Below are 16,591 nucleotides of genomic sequence, written 5' to 3' on the forward strand. Positions count from 1 at the left end.
ATACGTTGTTAATAACTCATCTGATATCTGGAATATACCGAAAACAGTTCAAGTAGCTTATAAATTCAAGTTGAATATACATGAACTTCATTATTATAAACAGATCTAAATCTATTAGGGACATTCATAATTTAAAGCCCAATTCTTCTCAGGGTTGTCACCAGATCCGCTTAAAATATCTTTACCTTCGTTACATTTGGCCAACGCATCATCATAGCCTGTCTTTTCCTTACCACTTGCTTCATACATGCCCCTAAGCCCCTAAATGCCCCGATATATGGGACGAGTGGAACTCTGAAATGAATGACAGACGCCCCTTTATACGTTACATCGACAAAGTCTTCAAACGCTGTATTAACGCCCACAGTTTTCAGGAAACAGTTGTTCGAGGTTGCATCAGGTATAACTTTAACTGTCGTCAAATCTAATGCAATGATTCCATCAATGACGCCGTCCAAAGGTTCGGCATTGGTACTCTCTCGAACATCACCACTACATTTGAATTCAATACAAGCAGCAGATTTTGTACCGAATGCATTTATCTGGTTTTCTCCTGTTGATGACACTCGAAATCCGTATTCGTTGCAATCAACGTTGACATTCCCTGGGTCTTTAGAACTAACGACTCTGAATCTACTGGCGTTGGGTCCATCAACCAAAATCTTAATGAAACAGACTCTCTTTAACTGACCTTCAGTTGGATACCAAGAGCATGGAACCCTGGACTGCGAATAACCAGCTTCACTGAAAGTATATGTCTGAGTGTTGAACACGAAGAGATTATTTATATTTTGTTCTTGATTGTTCTTGAATATTAAATGATTATCAGTGTAGTCAGCAGCATTACATCGGTTTTCTGCATCGCGCATACCGGACCAGGTTTGTTGGGCTGATGAGTATATTGGTCCATCAGCATTTGGATTCTTCCTTCCAGACATTGTAATGAATCCTGGGTCGTCCCAAATATCTGGGGAAGAATAAGAGTCTACTATTTCGCTCGGCCACGTGTTTGGATGGGCAATTACTGAAGCATTGAGTGGGCTCACTGGAGTGCAGACTTTGCCATCGTATTTAGCACGTACATTCAGGTAAAATTTCGAGCCATTTGAATTGCAGAATACTCGTAGACATGTTCGACCAACTTGTGTTACTTTTTTGTCAAAAAAATTGAACTTTCCCCCGGAATATCTTAGTCCTCTGTTTGTTCTTGCATACCTTATATCCAGATTATTGGTTATTGCAGTTACTTCGACATTGTCAATGGGAATTGTGAGGTGTTCATCATCGTACACCCTCACTTTAAGAAAACACACTTGATCAAGCCTTTCTATGCTGTCAATGTTGCACCAAATGCTGTTTATGCTTATATCTGTGACTTCCATATCTCCCACAATAAACACTTCTTCAATATCACGTTTCCGTCGTTTACTACTTTCCAAACGTAGCCCACCTATATCTTCCCATTCGCCGCTCTCTACATTGAGAAGCCACAGTCGCAGTAACATATTCTCATCTATTTCTGTTATGTTCAGATTTGCTTTTTCTGAGTTAACATATATTTTGATGCTACCATCGACATCAAGGGGTTCGCCACTGTCATCTTCGAAATTCATCGACACCATACCAAATGTATTCAAATTTCGAACATTGCCTTCAACGTCACGTGTACTCAGATCGCTTTGGATTGTGTCAACAATCTGTGAATCCCTCGGGTCGATAAAGTTGACACTGACTGTAACATTGCCTGTGTATGAAGTACCATTTACAGTACGAATTGCCAGTGGCGGAATCTCTAGTTCTATAGAAGGCTGCGTGGCATTTCCCACAGCAAGTACGGTAGTTTCCAATGCATTGAACATCACAGTTGGTGCTCGACGTTGGAGCAACACTATCATATAGTATTTGATAGTGTTGGTTATAGTAATCACTTTCGTAGTATCAGCAAGCACTTTTCTGCCATCACGGAATGTTACTGGCAGTCGCTTCCTACCCCCTGGAACGCTAAAAATGAACTCACCATTAGAGGTTGTTTTCCGGACAAACACATAACCTATGAAAACGTCACCATAGGCTAATGGTTCTTTTGTATCGGCGCACAATGCTTGACCTGACACAACCTTCGTAGGATTGCTACACAATTCACATTTGCATCCAGTTACAACAATTATAGAAATGGTAAAATCTCTGCATGTGAGTTGTCTTTGTTCCGTGTTAGATACAATGCAACAATACTTTTCTGTATCTGTGCATTTGTCTGCACCGTTTCCCGGATCGCCAGAGCATTCGGATCGACTGCACATTCCTGTATCATACTGGTTGGTTCCATTAGGTCCTTCGCATCCATCTGGAAGCTGAATATAATTGGGTCTCAGGCTGCTGCTACATGTGTCTGCCGTATCTAAAGTGGATTAAAGACATATATTATTTATATGTGAGACAACTGTTGTAAATACAGGAAACGTTCAAACGTATAAGCCAATTATTTAGTACATGAGTCATGAGACCGAATCATCTATGTCACGCCTTACGTTGTCCTGACTGCAATTGCTGTGGAAGGAAAAAGTAGTCAATATTATCGAGGATTGTATGTGTGCTTATGTTTTTGTTGTATTTGTTTATTAACTTGTTTATTACAATATTATATTTATCAAATGATATTATGAACTAAAGGTTTTCTACATTAAAGTACATTGTTTAATTCATTTTGATTGAATATGTCCCAACACAAAACATATTGATTGTATATGATGATTGTTTTTAGCTTCACAGAGAAAATTGTTGACAACCGAGTAAAATGTTACGATGGCGTCAGAATAAATACCATATCTTACCATATATTTGAAGTACAGCCGGGATGGAGAATGCTGCTCCTGCATCACTGTTCACTCTACATGTATATGTACCACCATCAGACATGTTCAGATCATTCAGTATCAATTACTTATTCGAGCTGTACGACTAATCTTCCAGGATATCATAATCTTTAAACCTGCAGTTGAAATATAATGCGGATTCTTTAAAAGAGAGAGAGGACGTATTTTATATTGTGTTACAATTTTTCACTTCGTTCAACAACAAATGAACGCAAATATACTAGGTATGTGCGTGTGAGCGAGCCTGTGTGAACGTATTTATGTAAGACTGAGCAAGAATATTCATACACGTGTGTTATGTATGTTTGAATTAGGAGGATAAGCATGTGTTCTGAAGATCACCGCAGCCAGTTGGATACAAAAAAACTATGAAACAAGGATAGTTCGCCTGCAGCATACAGTGTACGATTCTATGGGTGATTGTTTCTTGAAATGAAGTAATCAGTGCATTAGTGAAGTAACAGTGTGGCGTATCGGATCTAATTTTTTCTAGTCACATTTATTACACCTTTTCCTTATTTCTTACTTCATGTGCCTGATTGTGCAATAACAATATTGGTAGGACAATTAATGTTTTCACTACAGAAACATTCTCTCAAAGCTATATAATTAAAATATTTCACAAATAGACATACCATTCGTAGTAACTTGGATTAGGGGTGCCATAACCATTACAGCATAACATAACACTTTGTCCGACTGATCTTACTTTGCTCTCGGGATTGACTGTGATTATAGGCGGAACTAATTGCACATGGAGAAGTAAATATGTTAACAGTCAGAAGGAATTTTCTATTTTCATTAAAAAGTACAAAATTTGATTATTAGATAAAAATGTATGAACTCACCAATTTGTTGCAATACAATCTTAATATTTGAATAATTGGCGATGTTGTTCGACACTGCTGGGAGTTTGAAGGTTTTCGTAGCAAATTTTGACTTTTGAATTATCAGACCTGAACCACGAATGCAAAGACCACGAATGTTAAAACTACCATCGACGAGCGACCTCGCGATTGGCACCAATGGGTATTCTTCTCTAAATATAGATGCATTATATAGCGGCCTGGCAGCAACATCAACTACGTAACCATCCAGTACATCATTATCACAAACGCAATATAAGCAATTAGAGTCCATTTCACCATATTCACAGGATTTTGAGCAATCTGGAAACACAAGAAACACACATTTGTTCGAAAAAAGTATGCGTATTTGATTTCGACGAAATGTAAGCTTTAGTAATTTTGACGAAGTTATTCTCACCTGGGCAATTCCATGATGCGCATGTGCGTGATTGGACAGAACTACCTGTGCATGTAATATCAATTTCTGTAGTAAAACAATCTCGGGATCTTAACTGGTTACCACCGCCGCATGTCACACCGCATGTGCCCCCATTCACCCCAGGTGAGCCAGGACGTTTCCGCTGAAAATAATGTCATAATTGTATTTACTACATAATTTATAACAAAAGATGTTAGACTAAAGACACTTTTCGTACCCACGTATATGGTCGTTTAATTACATATGGTATTGTGGGCTGTGAGACTCTTTCACAAGTAGGAATTATATTTTGAATTTAATTTCACTGTAAATACGTAATACCGATTGTCCCTGGTCAGTAAGTCGGGGTTGCAAACACAGTTCTCACATAAAGCATCTCCATGAACTGAATTGAGTCAATCGATACATTACAATTGTCTGAGCTTTTTATGGAAAATTATTACTTAATTATTCTTTGTTGGCGCAATTTGTTGTGCAAACATGAGCATAATTAAGCACAGACTAAACAATTTAAAGTGAAAAAATAAAATAAAATGAGTTTTTCAGAATTGTGTTTTTTTGTGGCATTGTTTTGTGAACCATTAGAAACTTATGAAAGTATTTGAAAATAATCTTGAATTCAAGGCTTAAATGCAATGCTGACCAGCAGGTCTGGTAGGTTGGTAAAATTTGAAGCATATGTGGCATTCATGAGTCTGTACTATAGCCACACAAAAAATACTTTAGCCAAACATTTCTATGGCAATGCAGCTCGTTTGCCTTTGCGGCGAGGCATTTCTTGACTACGGAATTAATGAAAGTGAATAACTTGAAAAGAATCCCGAACTACAGGCGTGCTGATTTGTGCATTATGTAAGACAAACGCGTACTATGGCTCCGTCTCGTAGACAATTATTTGCAGTAGTAAATGCATGTCAATCAGTCAACTTTTTCTGACTGTTCAAATCATACTTCTAATATGTTAATGTGATTATCATTAACGCCTCTCTTACATGATTGATATTGTAATGACACTTAAAATGATGAGCAATTCTGTATTCACGGAGCTTGCACATTACCTTGGAAATACGGCGGAGGCTCCATTGTAGATATGTGTATGTTTCGTGTGGTTGATGGAACAGTTGTTATGGTCGTTGTTGTTTGTTTTGATGTGCCCGATGATGTAGTCAAACCCGGAAAACCAGTAGTAGGGGCATATTTGGGTGATGTGAGCATGACGACAGTGCCAGTTGTAGTTGATATATCAACTGTGCTTGCAGACTCAGTTGTGTCAACGTCTGTGGTAGGTGAGTTCAAATTAGAGCTGTGATCTGGAGTAACGACAGTCGGTGTCGTACGTCGCCCATCAATTGTTGGGTTTGTTTCAATTTGTGCAGATGTTGTAACCACTTGAGTTGTGTCTGCTGGTCCATCCTGTAAATCTACGAAAAAAGAGAACTAAAATTGAAATTAACGAAACTAATGAAGTTCAAATTCAGTTCATATTCTCTATTATCGAATATATAATGTTTTCGAATGTACTTAGATATCTAGACAATTAGTCAATATCTACCAAGGTCCCACACGTATAACACTAGATGAAATATATAGTAAATGTAGGTATGTGCGCTCAAACAAACTGAATAACGACGAGTGTTTGCAGGTGTGTATTGCTGGTTTTGTTTGGTTTAGATGGATTAATAAAATGATGAGAATAGTTTGTGTCCGATTAAGATTACATTTTATATAACTGTTACTTAAGCAGAATTTCATTAATTTTTCATAGGTATGTCTCTGATACAAGTGTTTTGGTTCAATTAGTGCACGTAGGGGCTCAGCACTAAACACAGACTGGGTTTTTTGATCGTGTTATAATCTAAATTCCGCGTAGAAGTGTTGTAAGTAGAATATGTCATGAGAATATGTTAAAGTGCGTGGCTCATCGCTGCGCATTAAATCATACGCTGTTGCGCGAAAAATCTTTCTTGTGAAGCAGGTTAGTCATATTTCTGAATAATGTGTAGAATATTTAAATAAATAATAAATAAGAAGGCGGATAATATTCCAGTTATGCCTCTACAAGCAACGAATGAGGAGGTCGTTTAAATTGTATGCACAGATAAGTGTGCAGTCTGTCAACGATATTATTTCCGGGATCACGTGAGGTCATTTTTTATAAACTCGTAAGCTATTCATACTTATATATGTAAAAGTCCAACGTGTTTATAGTATATCAACCCGTTTTCAACGATTCCAAATCCTATCCGTGGTCTTGGGTTTCATCGGTATGTTTCTACTATCTCGAAACAACGTCACAGAAGACTTTAATTAAACTCCTACCATGAACGATTGATTCACGTAAAATGTACGGTGGCGCATTATAATCTTTACTGGTGTTCAAATTGGGTAGACTGTAAAATGATTTCCAGTGTATGGATAGACAAAAATTGACTCCGTCTATACCGTTCGTTATTTCATAAGCGGCGGATTAACCACGAAATGCACACAGCCCGATTACGTCCGAAATAACCACGAGTATACGTAGTACCACGACATTTTGAACAGAATATTTGCTAATGTGACGGTGGTTTGTTATTAAAGTTTTTACCCGTGTGTGTACTCTGTTTCAATACATTCACCCATTGCATTGCCTTAAATTCTAAATTGGTCATGTGAGCAGCTATCTTGTTCTACTACTGTAATATATAAATGTATAGTAGTGACCTGCGAAAAGTGTTCGTTGTCTATATGCAATTAAACAGTCCTGTTATTTTTTATAAATATATTTAGACACTCGTCGTTGATGCATACTAGTATACAGATTAGTGAATCGCTATGCACGTCAATTTCTATATGCATTATCATGTAGATATGTAAGCGACCAAGAATTTCTGGATTTAAAAAGCTTGGAAAAATGGAAACCTTAATAATTGTCTGTGATCGTCTAAAACAATTAAAGACAATGGTTGCAATGATCTGTGAATTATTATTACAATAAAATAATTATGAAAATTTAGGTGAGCTGTATAACTCGTATAATTACACGTGAATAGCAAACTCATTAAAATATAACACTTTATCAAGTTACTATTTTATTTACTGTAGTTCCTAAAATCACCCCTTGATCAATCAGCATGGCGTTTCAGAATATGAGAGATGACAGTCGTACTTATTTACTGAATTTGATTATAAATAATGTCGTAAATACAAGAACTAAAGAAAACAACAAAATAAAATATCGTATTCACTCTGGTTTATACCTCATTTTAACATTCAATATTCCAACAAGACGCCAGGAGTATATTGACAATCGTTGATGGCATTCATATGTAATTTAAACCTTATGTGTGTTCTCAAAATCAGTCCGTTGCTCGATGAGTTTACGATATGCGACTAATCCGACTCCCAAAAAAGCAGCAAGAAGTACAAAACAAGCTATCCCCATGAAATAGTGTCTCCCTTTCGGGGACGTATTTATCCTATCTACCATGCCATCCATCGCCTCCATGGATATTTAGTAGTTACCTGCGGTGCGGGTCTTGGCACCAAATACTGTTTTCGCTCCTACACAAGCTATTTATATGTGCGCATGAAAAACGCCCAGTAAAAAGTGACAATTCAATTGTATGTATGTTTACTTTTAGTCGAGTATGTAATAACAGAAATGTTCAAGTCAGCCCAATTTGTGCCAAGTCATGAAAATACACATAGGCTATTTGTGTATGTGTCAGTATATTTGTCACATAATGGATGATCTTATTTATCAAAATAGCATGGCATTTTACAGGTAAACACTACTCGACGCTCAAACATAGTCGCTGTGGTCTGTTATATGAAAACAACACTACCACGAGGAATTTGAATTATAAACGATATAAATCCTATTTTAAGCGTCCAAACTTTATATTCTGTTTAGTGCTAAGCTCGCTGATAAGTACAACAGCAAATATTATGTCAGGTCATTGACCAATGCATATGCAGTTCTTCCAATATCGAGATTTAGTATCTGTTGATACGAATTTTATTTCGATTAACATGCTGGACTGTGGGAGAGTTACACAATTTACTGTTGTTTCAGTTCGGCGGATTATTTAAAGCGACATAACATTTTAATACCGACACATAAATGATAAAATAAACAATCAGAACAGCATTGAAGTATGACTAAAGGCAAGTGAACTGCAGTTACAACCCCTTTTTTTTAAAAACAGTGCTTAACACCTTTTCTTACAGGCAGTATTGTCCAACATCAAGTCCTAACTCCGCTCTCTCGACTGAAGATTTGAGTTGAAAAGTAATCATTTGTTTTTGCAATGTACGCAATACGAGGAACGAGGGAGGTTGTCCAAAGAGGGAACAGTCAACACGCCTTTACGAGGGAAACGTGATCACTCGAGAGATTATTTACGTTGTTACTTATTAGGTTTAAGTACGCTGAATGAACATATCTATGCATTATTCAATTTGCCAATACATAACCCATTTCATCACCTTAGCCACTCTATTTACATTGGCTGCCTATTCTGTTGATTTAGCTCTTGACTAACAAGAAATAATGTTTAGTTTTTCCGGGATCATGTGAGGTTAAGATTGTAAAAAAATATCAAGCTTGTTAAACTGTTAAAGTAGCACTTTGATGAATGTTGATCTGCTGTCAACTAAACTAAAATCACAACTGCTCAGCACATATGAACTCCCTAGTTTGGGTTGTTATTGTAAAAATGGTTATGAGTACCGATATTATTTTAGTTTCTCTGTAATAATACATATTGTGAAAACATTCTTTAAAGTTTATCATATTAAAAGCTTATGTGGTTTAGTGTAAGACAAAAATCGTCTCGCATCGTATAAGGTAAATGTTTAAGCAAGTCTCACGTAATGTCTGTATGGTACAAATGATGATGTCAAATAATGAACTGGACTAGGGCTACATACCATGCACGTTACAAGTGCATTATTTGATATAATATCACAACCACACCTGTAGTTTGAACTGGCCAACAACGTTCAAATGATTTTCTTGGTATAAATGTGTTCTCGTATTTCATGCTGTGTTTCTATTGCTCTTGTAACATTATATTTAAAATATCCGAGGTGAAATTATAAATAGTTATGACTTCGAAAGACCGCCACTGACATTTCCTGAAATATCTAGAGACATAATTTCTGGGTTTGAGGTTTGTGTTTGGAGTTGTGTGTTTGAGTCCCGTAGGGGCGTTACGTTTCCGGGATCATTTGAGGTCATTATTCATAAACGAATCTCCAACCCGATTCCCTCACATAAAAAAAAACTATCGTCGTTGACAGAGAGCTCGTTTGTAACTATAGCGAATACATTGAATAAAATACGCACGTGCTGGCAATTTACCTGAAGGAACAGCATCATTTTAAAAAACAGTAATTCACATCTTCTCTTTCAGGCCGCGTTGTCCAACATCAATTTGAACGGCGCTCTCCCGACTGAATATTTGTTTTGAAAAGCGGTGTACGCAAGATGAGGAAGTCTTATGTTTTTAAAAGCAATGGAAACATTAACGATCAACGTTAGTTAATTGAGTTCATCTCATTGGTAAAGATCCGAGGGCTAGAAGGCGAACAGACAATATCTAAATAATGCCCCGTGAGCAGGTCTGGAAATTAAAAATAATGAAAGCAACTACACCGACTACACGAAATGATAGATATTATGTATTTGAAAAGACGCACACAAAAGGAGACTTTTGATGAAATGAAAGAAACTTATGGTGATGATTCCCCATCATATGACCTTGTAAAAAGTCTGTGGAAACAGCTCCCAGACCTGGTCGTCCCTCTTCTGCCATTGATGAGGCATCTGTCCGTCAAGTTGAGGCAGCCATTTTTGAAGATCGACGCATTACTGTTCGCCAAATAGCCCAAGAGGTCAAGATTAGTACAGGATATGTGGAAACTATCATTCATGACCATTTGCATATGCATAAGGTGTCTGCCAGATGGATTCCCAGGTTGCTCACACCTTTCCAGAAGCAAGTACGCGTCAAGTGCTCGAGGATGAATTTGGAGATGTGTCAAGAAGATGAGTCAAAGTTTTTCAAAAGACTGATTACACAGGATGAAACTTGGGTTCATCACTATGATCCAGAGACCAAAGCCCAGTCAATGCAGTGGAAGCACTTGGACTCCAAAGACTCAATCTCCAAAGAAGGCAAGGGTGCAGCCCTCCACTGGCAAGGTCATGCTCACAGTATTCTGGGACCAGGACGGAGTAGTGATGACAGATTTCCTGGCAAAGGGTACCACAATTACAGGAGCCTATTACACTTCACTTTTGATGAAATTAAGAGAAGTATCAGGGGGAAATTCTTCTCTCTGGGGTTCTCCACACGTGTCCGGGGGAATCTCGTCTTGTCTCTCTATCGCGTCCCCTTGAGGTACGGGATCGGGGAAGTCACTTATACTTTACAGTCAAATAAGACACGCACAACGAAATACGTTTCAACTCTTGTCTTAGTCGATCAGTCGAGCACTCTATAAGACACAGCGCCCTGGGGAAAAATCTCCAAGACTTTCCAGGACTGGACTCTGTCCATAGACTCTCCAAGACTGGACTTAGACTGCGTCTATCGTGGAGTACTCGCCAAGACCAACCCAAAACTCTCTTTATTCATTTTCAAAACCTTAACCAATTACAAAACAGTGAAAAGACTCTAGGGCGTAGCCTTCAATCATAAAGCCAATCACACTAAGCACTGAATATGTCATATCTTTTGATTAATCGTTCACTACATTAATAACTACGAATACTAACTGTTAGAAATAGTAGTAAGAATAGCGACAGTTATCTTGTAATTAGTTCCAAATCACTGAGTCGAGTTCCGTCCAGGACCTCGCCTGCCTAAATGATGAAAGACATAACACAGCAATTCACTCGTAATCAGCTAATTAAGTCGATCAACAGATACGCGTAAACTAATTCATGACAGAAGCTATCAAAATCAAGAGGCGGGGCACGGTATCCACCTCCTGCTGGTCAACGCTCCGGTTCACAACTCGCATGTCGCCAGATCAGAATGCACGGGCTTGTAGCTATGAAATCCTTCCCCATCTCCCTTACTCGCCTGATTTTGCACCCTCTGTCTTTCATCTGTTCCCAGCCATGAAGGTGTTTTAGAAAGGAAAGCGTTTCCCAGATGTTGCAGCCTTGATTTCTGAAGTTAGTACGTGATTGGAAGATCAACCTGGGGTGTTCTACAAAAACGGTGTCCAGAGCTGTATCAAACTATGAGAGAAATGCATAACTCTAGGAGGTTTATATGTAGAGAAAGACTAATACCTGTGCCAAGTTTCATTAATCTGCTGCTATGGGAAATGGGTCAGGGGCATTACTTATTGAACGCCCCTCTTAGATACCAAATATGCCGAATGTTTGTAAGAAGCACTTTAATGAATGGTTGTTTGATTTTTACTAGAACTGAAGTCTGATCAACATAAATGTACTTTTTTTTACAGTTTTGACTAGCATTGATAAAATGGTTATGAGCTCCGAAAACATCACAGGAGAACTTACATTTAAACGTGACAAGCTTCGAAACTCCGTCGGGCAGGGCGTCTTGTGTCATTAGGTGCTTTCTATATATATGGTAGTGTAAAATTGGTTTGCAATCGTTCAACTTCCCGTTGTCAACAGTACCTGGAGTTTGGGCACCATTCCAGACCACACACGAATTGCTGACGTCACAAAATACGCAGAAGACATCATTCGACAAAATCACAATAAAACGGGGATGTGGTAGCATATTACGGCGTGGCAAACATGAAAAAATGAAAGGATTAAAAACGCCGAGAGTTCTTATCACTCTAGATAAACACTAACCGGAACCAAAGCCATTGAAGTACCTAGCAAAATGAACACTGCGGCGTGGGTCACCAGCGCGCCATCGAGGAGAAAAAAAAATGCAGTGTGTTTGGGAATGTCACGAGAGAATAATAAAACTCGCAAAACGCTTCCATGCAAGAATAAATATAAAATAACCTGAATAAGATTTGTTCACAAAATGTATTCTCTCATTTTAAGAGCTTGTAAAGGGGGAAATTAATTAAGCTACTTTTTTTACTCACAAATACATGGCCAATATTTGTTGAGACATTTTTTCTCTCAATTTAACAACTTGTAATGGTGCAAATTAATTAAACGACGGCTATTTACTCACAAAAAATGGTTAATATTTGTCGAGACAATTTTTCTCTCAATTTAACAACTTGTAATGCTGGAAATTATTTATACTGCAAGTATTTACTCACAAATTAGTTTCAAATATATGTCGAGATCTTTATTCTCTCAATTTAACAACTTGTAATAGTGGAAACTATCTAAACGAATAGTACTTACTCCCAAATACATGGCCAGTATTTGTTGCGATATTCATTCTCTCAATTAACAACTTGCAAAGCAAAATGAAAAATGAAAATGAAAACTCTGTAATTAAAGTAACAGCATACAGTGCCGAGGGATTAAATATGTAGTGTATCTTTCTATATGTTTCTCTATATATACATACTTATACCCATATCAAATGCACAGATAGGTAAGTAGTCAGTCCTTCAGTCTTTGTGGTTTCCGTTACCTGTTAATTGATCAGAAGGCTTGGGTTTAAATGCCATCATTGCCTAAATTGTATCAAAAGCACCCAACATTCAATAATGATAACACTACTGACACTGAATTCCTGGACACTTTGAGTTACGAGTTCGAACATAACTAATGGCCCTGCTTATATTAGTCGTCGCGCCATGATGGCAACTTTGATTGTTGTACAAATTGAGAGATTACTGAGCTTTTACTAGATAATTTATTGGTCGATTTGAAGGTGTATTAGGAGTAACCGGAGGTGACTAATGCACTCGGCCAGGTCAAAACGGATACTCGTGAATTGTACTATGGGTAAATCAATGTTTATCAACTTAAATGTCGCATATGCGCGTCACAGCGACCACCGCCCTTTCAGATAGAGGACTATCTCGCTTTTAAAGATTTTGATTTTATACCATTGCCAGTCTAAACGAGACTGAACACTGGTGGCGGAGATTCTATCTCAATTATTCAACCCCACGCCTTCACTTTGAACTGTTCTCTTAGTTCATTTAGATATTTACAACAGTTTATTATTCAATATATGCTGTTTTCGTGACATAAAGAAACACACTTTGGCCTGTATTCAGCCATTTCTATCAGTTTATATAAGTGTGTTCTCCCTGATTGGCTCAATTAAAACTACCAATCATATTAATTGACGCCAAGGATTAAAATTCTAAGGTGTGAATCCACCCTTGTCTTTAAATTGACAAAGAGTGTTAATTAAGACAGACTTCATCCTTTGTACTCCAAGTGATACATTGTTCCAAACCGTCCTAGCGTATGTAGTTTTTCAACTAGCTCTAACTCGTTGCTGTATACCGTCTACTGCTTGATGTATCTACAGTCTATCTGGTGAGATTTAAAGATCCTATACTGTTTGTGGCAGTTCCCCCCCCCACAACACTCGTGTTGGGTCTCAGTGTTTCTCAAGTGTGTTGGATCTGAACGTACAAGACGACATCCAACAGCCTGTATTCAGTGTAATGAGTTGGCCCCCTAACTCCTAATCTATTTATACTTACATCCAACAGCTTGTATTCAGTGTAATGAGTTGGCCCTCTAACTCCTAATCTATTTATACTTGCATCCAACAGCCTGTATTCAGTGTAATGAGTTGGCCCCCTAACTCCTAATCTATTTATACTTACATCCAACAGCCTGTATTCAGTGTAATGAGTTGGCCCCCTAACTCCTAATCTATTTATACTTACATCCAACAGCCTGTATTCAGTGTAATGAGTTGGCCCCCTAACTCCTAATCTATTTATACTTAAATGCACTATGGCGCAGCGTGTTCTGTACTCCCCGTCGACAGGACAGTAAATTGACTTCCAGGTTATGCTGTCTGCCCTCAACGATACGAATTGTAGGTATCTAAATTTGCTCACATGATCAGCTGTCAGATTTTATTACTGTGATGTATAAATAATGTAGGTGATCAGCAACAGAAAACGCGAATTCCAAATATGGAAGGATTACACGCGTAATCGTTCTCTAATAATAATAAAACACATGGCTGTCCCCATAGTTTGACCGGACCCCACAAAAGGAAGTTTGTTAAATCTGTTCTAAACGTTTTTGGATTTCGGCATTCCCATGATATATTCCCGAGGAGAAACATGTATGATAATAAGGTTATAACGAGGATACTGAAACGTATGCACTCAGATCCTCGTAATAACGTCATATTATTCCGGATATAGCATGCCTTGGACAGACATGTTATCATTGGTCGATTATTACCACGTGCCGCCACTTATCAGACGATACTTGGTCAGTGATTTAGGTCAATACAAGCAGACGACTACTTATAATTCAGCAATATCTATGTTTGTCCATAGAAAATGTTAAAATAAATCATTTACACATGAGAGTGTCTTCAAATGGACGTTGTTGAATCCTGACCTATCATTTTATTTTTGCAAGCGTTCCATTCCGTGGACTTTCATTCGTTCGACAATGTGCCTCGCGAAATTAGTGTGACGAAGGTTTATTCTTAACGTTCGTGCTAGTGTAAGTACTCTATTTCAATACATTAACCCATTGAAGAAATTGTGGGTTTTACAATATATTTAAATCAGTCTTGACACATGACACTTTTTGACAGCCGGACATTCAACTAATCCTGAATATATATATATATGTGTGTGTGTGTGTGTGTTCAGTGGCGGATCCAGCAAAATGTATTAGGGGGCAAGCACTTCGCTTAAAATTACGGAGTGTAAAGAGCAGAGAAGCTATGCGTAATCCAGAAGATATGAATCTTCATGGGTTTGGGGGGGTGTCCATAGCCCCCTGGCTCCCCTCTGGATCCGCCACTCTATCTGTTCTCGTGTTTTGTGCTTTGTTTTTCATTTTCCACGTATCAATATTTTTTTTAAATTTTGCAGGTGAATTTTATAATATGTATGACTACATTTTAAACATCACGAGTTTCGACAGACAGCCACTGAGGTTTAAAGATATACTATTTGCTTTGAGCTTGGTGATTCGAGCTTGAAACCAGTCGGATATAGCGGATTGACACAATAATAGTAGCAAAATTGCAGCACATAACAGTGCAAGCACAGAATCTTCCATCAGGCTCAGGTAAAATTGCCTTACTGCTTTGCAATGTACAGTACTGACTTTCATATTTAGTGCCCAGCTTTTTAAAAAATTCTCCGATGTGATGAGTGCGGGCAACTAGTATTTTCACCAGTAATGCCAGTAGTCTTGCTATAAATAGCAATGCTGATCTACCCACAATTATTAATTTCTAAATATTGTCGCATGCATGTTAGAGCATTATGTCTAGGCTACCCAAAATCGACGTTGATATTACCCGAATCACCGTATTTTTATGAAATTGTATGATTGCATTGAACACGGATTAGAAATATATAAAGAAAATAATTTCATATGTTGTTTTTCTGTTAATGACGTAGTGACGTTAGTTGAATACACATATACTGACATAACTGACCAAAAGTGGTAGTCCAAAACTGCTAATATCAATAAAATTGTTTTCAGAGAAAGAAATTATGCCGTACCAAGCTTAACAATTGTACTTAAATTAATATGTCATATTTTATTATTTATAATCATTTATAAATATTTTATATAAAAAATAATTCAAATAAAGTATATGAAAAATGCTTCCTTGGTTGTTATGTCTATATAATCATAATTTATATATCTTAGTACAGAATAATTTGTTTTAATAAAAATGAGTATCAAAGTTGTTGTCAACTACCAGTAAATTATTGTATTTTACAACGAGGAGAGAATTGATGACAACGTAGATATGGTAGTGGAATTGTGACACAGTTCTGGGAAGCACTCCAGGTCACAATTTATCTACAGACATTTATCTACTGATATTTTAAATAATCTAAAATAAATTCCCACTAATTTTGTTAACGCATTCAATGAGATTTTCAATTTTAGTTTTTATTTCCAAATCCATTTTCTTCAGTATTAAAATCATACATTTTTTTTTTGGACGACAATTTGTCAAGACATTTTTCAAAACATTCTAAACATTGTTGAATACGCGTGTTCAGTTTTTTGTATTTATTATTATTTTATTTTATTTATATCGTTTATTATTCACAGTGGGTGATTTCAATCTCATTAATATGCGAAAAGGACATAGACTCATTGACATGAATACAACACTTTGAACATGCAAACGGTTAGAAGTGGCAAAACATTACGATAGAATAATAAATGGGCCGTTATCGGAATCATCAAATGAAACTTATGACAGCAAATGTATATGTTATGAAGCTGTTCAACAAATAATGTTATCCATGTTCCCGAATAATAAAATAATTCGATAATTGACAATGACCCA

General features: G+C 37.2%; 1 pseudogene; it reads right to left on the reverse strand.

Annotated features, from left to right (window-relative positions):
- Positions 1–170: 170 nt before the first annotated feature.
- LOC146729996 (cartilage intermediate layer protein 1-like) lies at positions 171–12,779 on the reverse strand (annotated as a pseudogene).
- Positions 12,780–16,591: the final 3,812 nt, after the last annotated feature.

This window comes from Saccoglossus kowalevskii, chromosome 20 (genome assembly GCF_978046115.1).
Source record: "Saccoglossus kowalevskii chromosome 20, keSacKowa6.1, whole genome shotgun sequence".
Lineage (NCBI taxonomy): Eukaryota > Metazoa > Hemichordata > Enteropneusta > Harrimaniidae > Saccoglossus > Saccoglossus kowalevskii.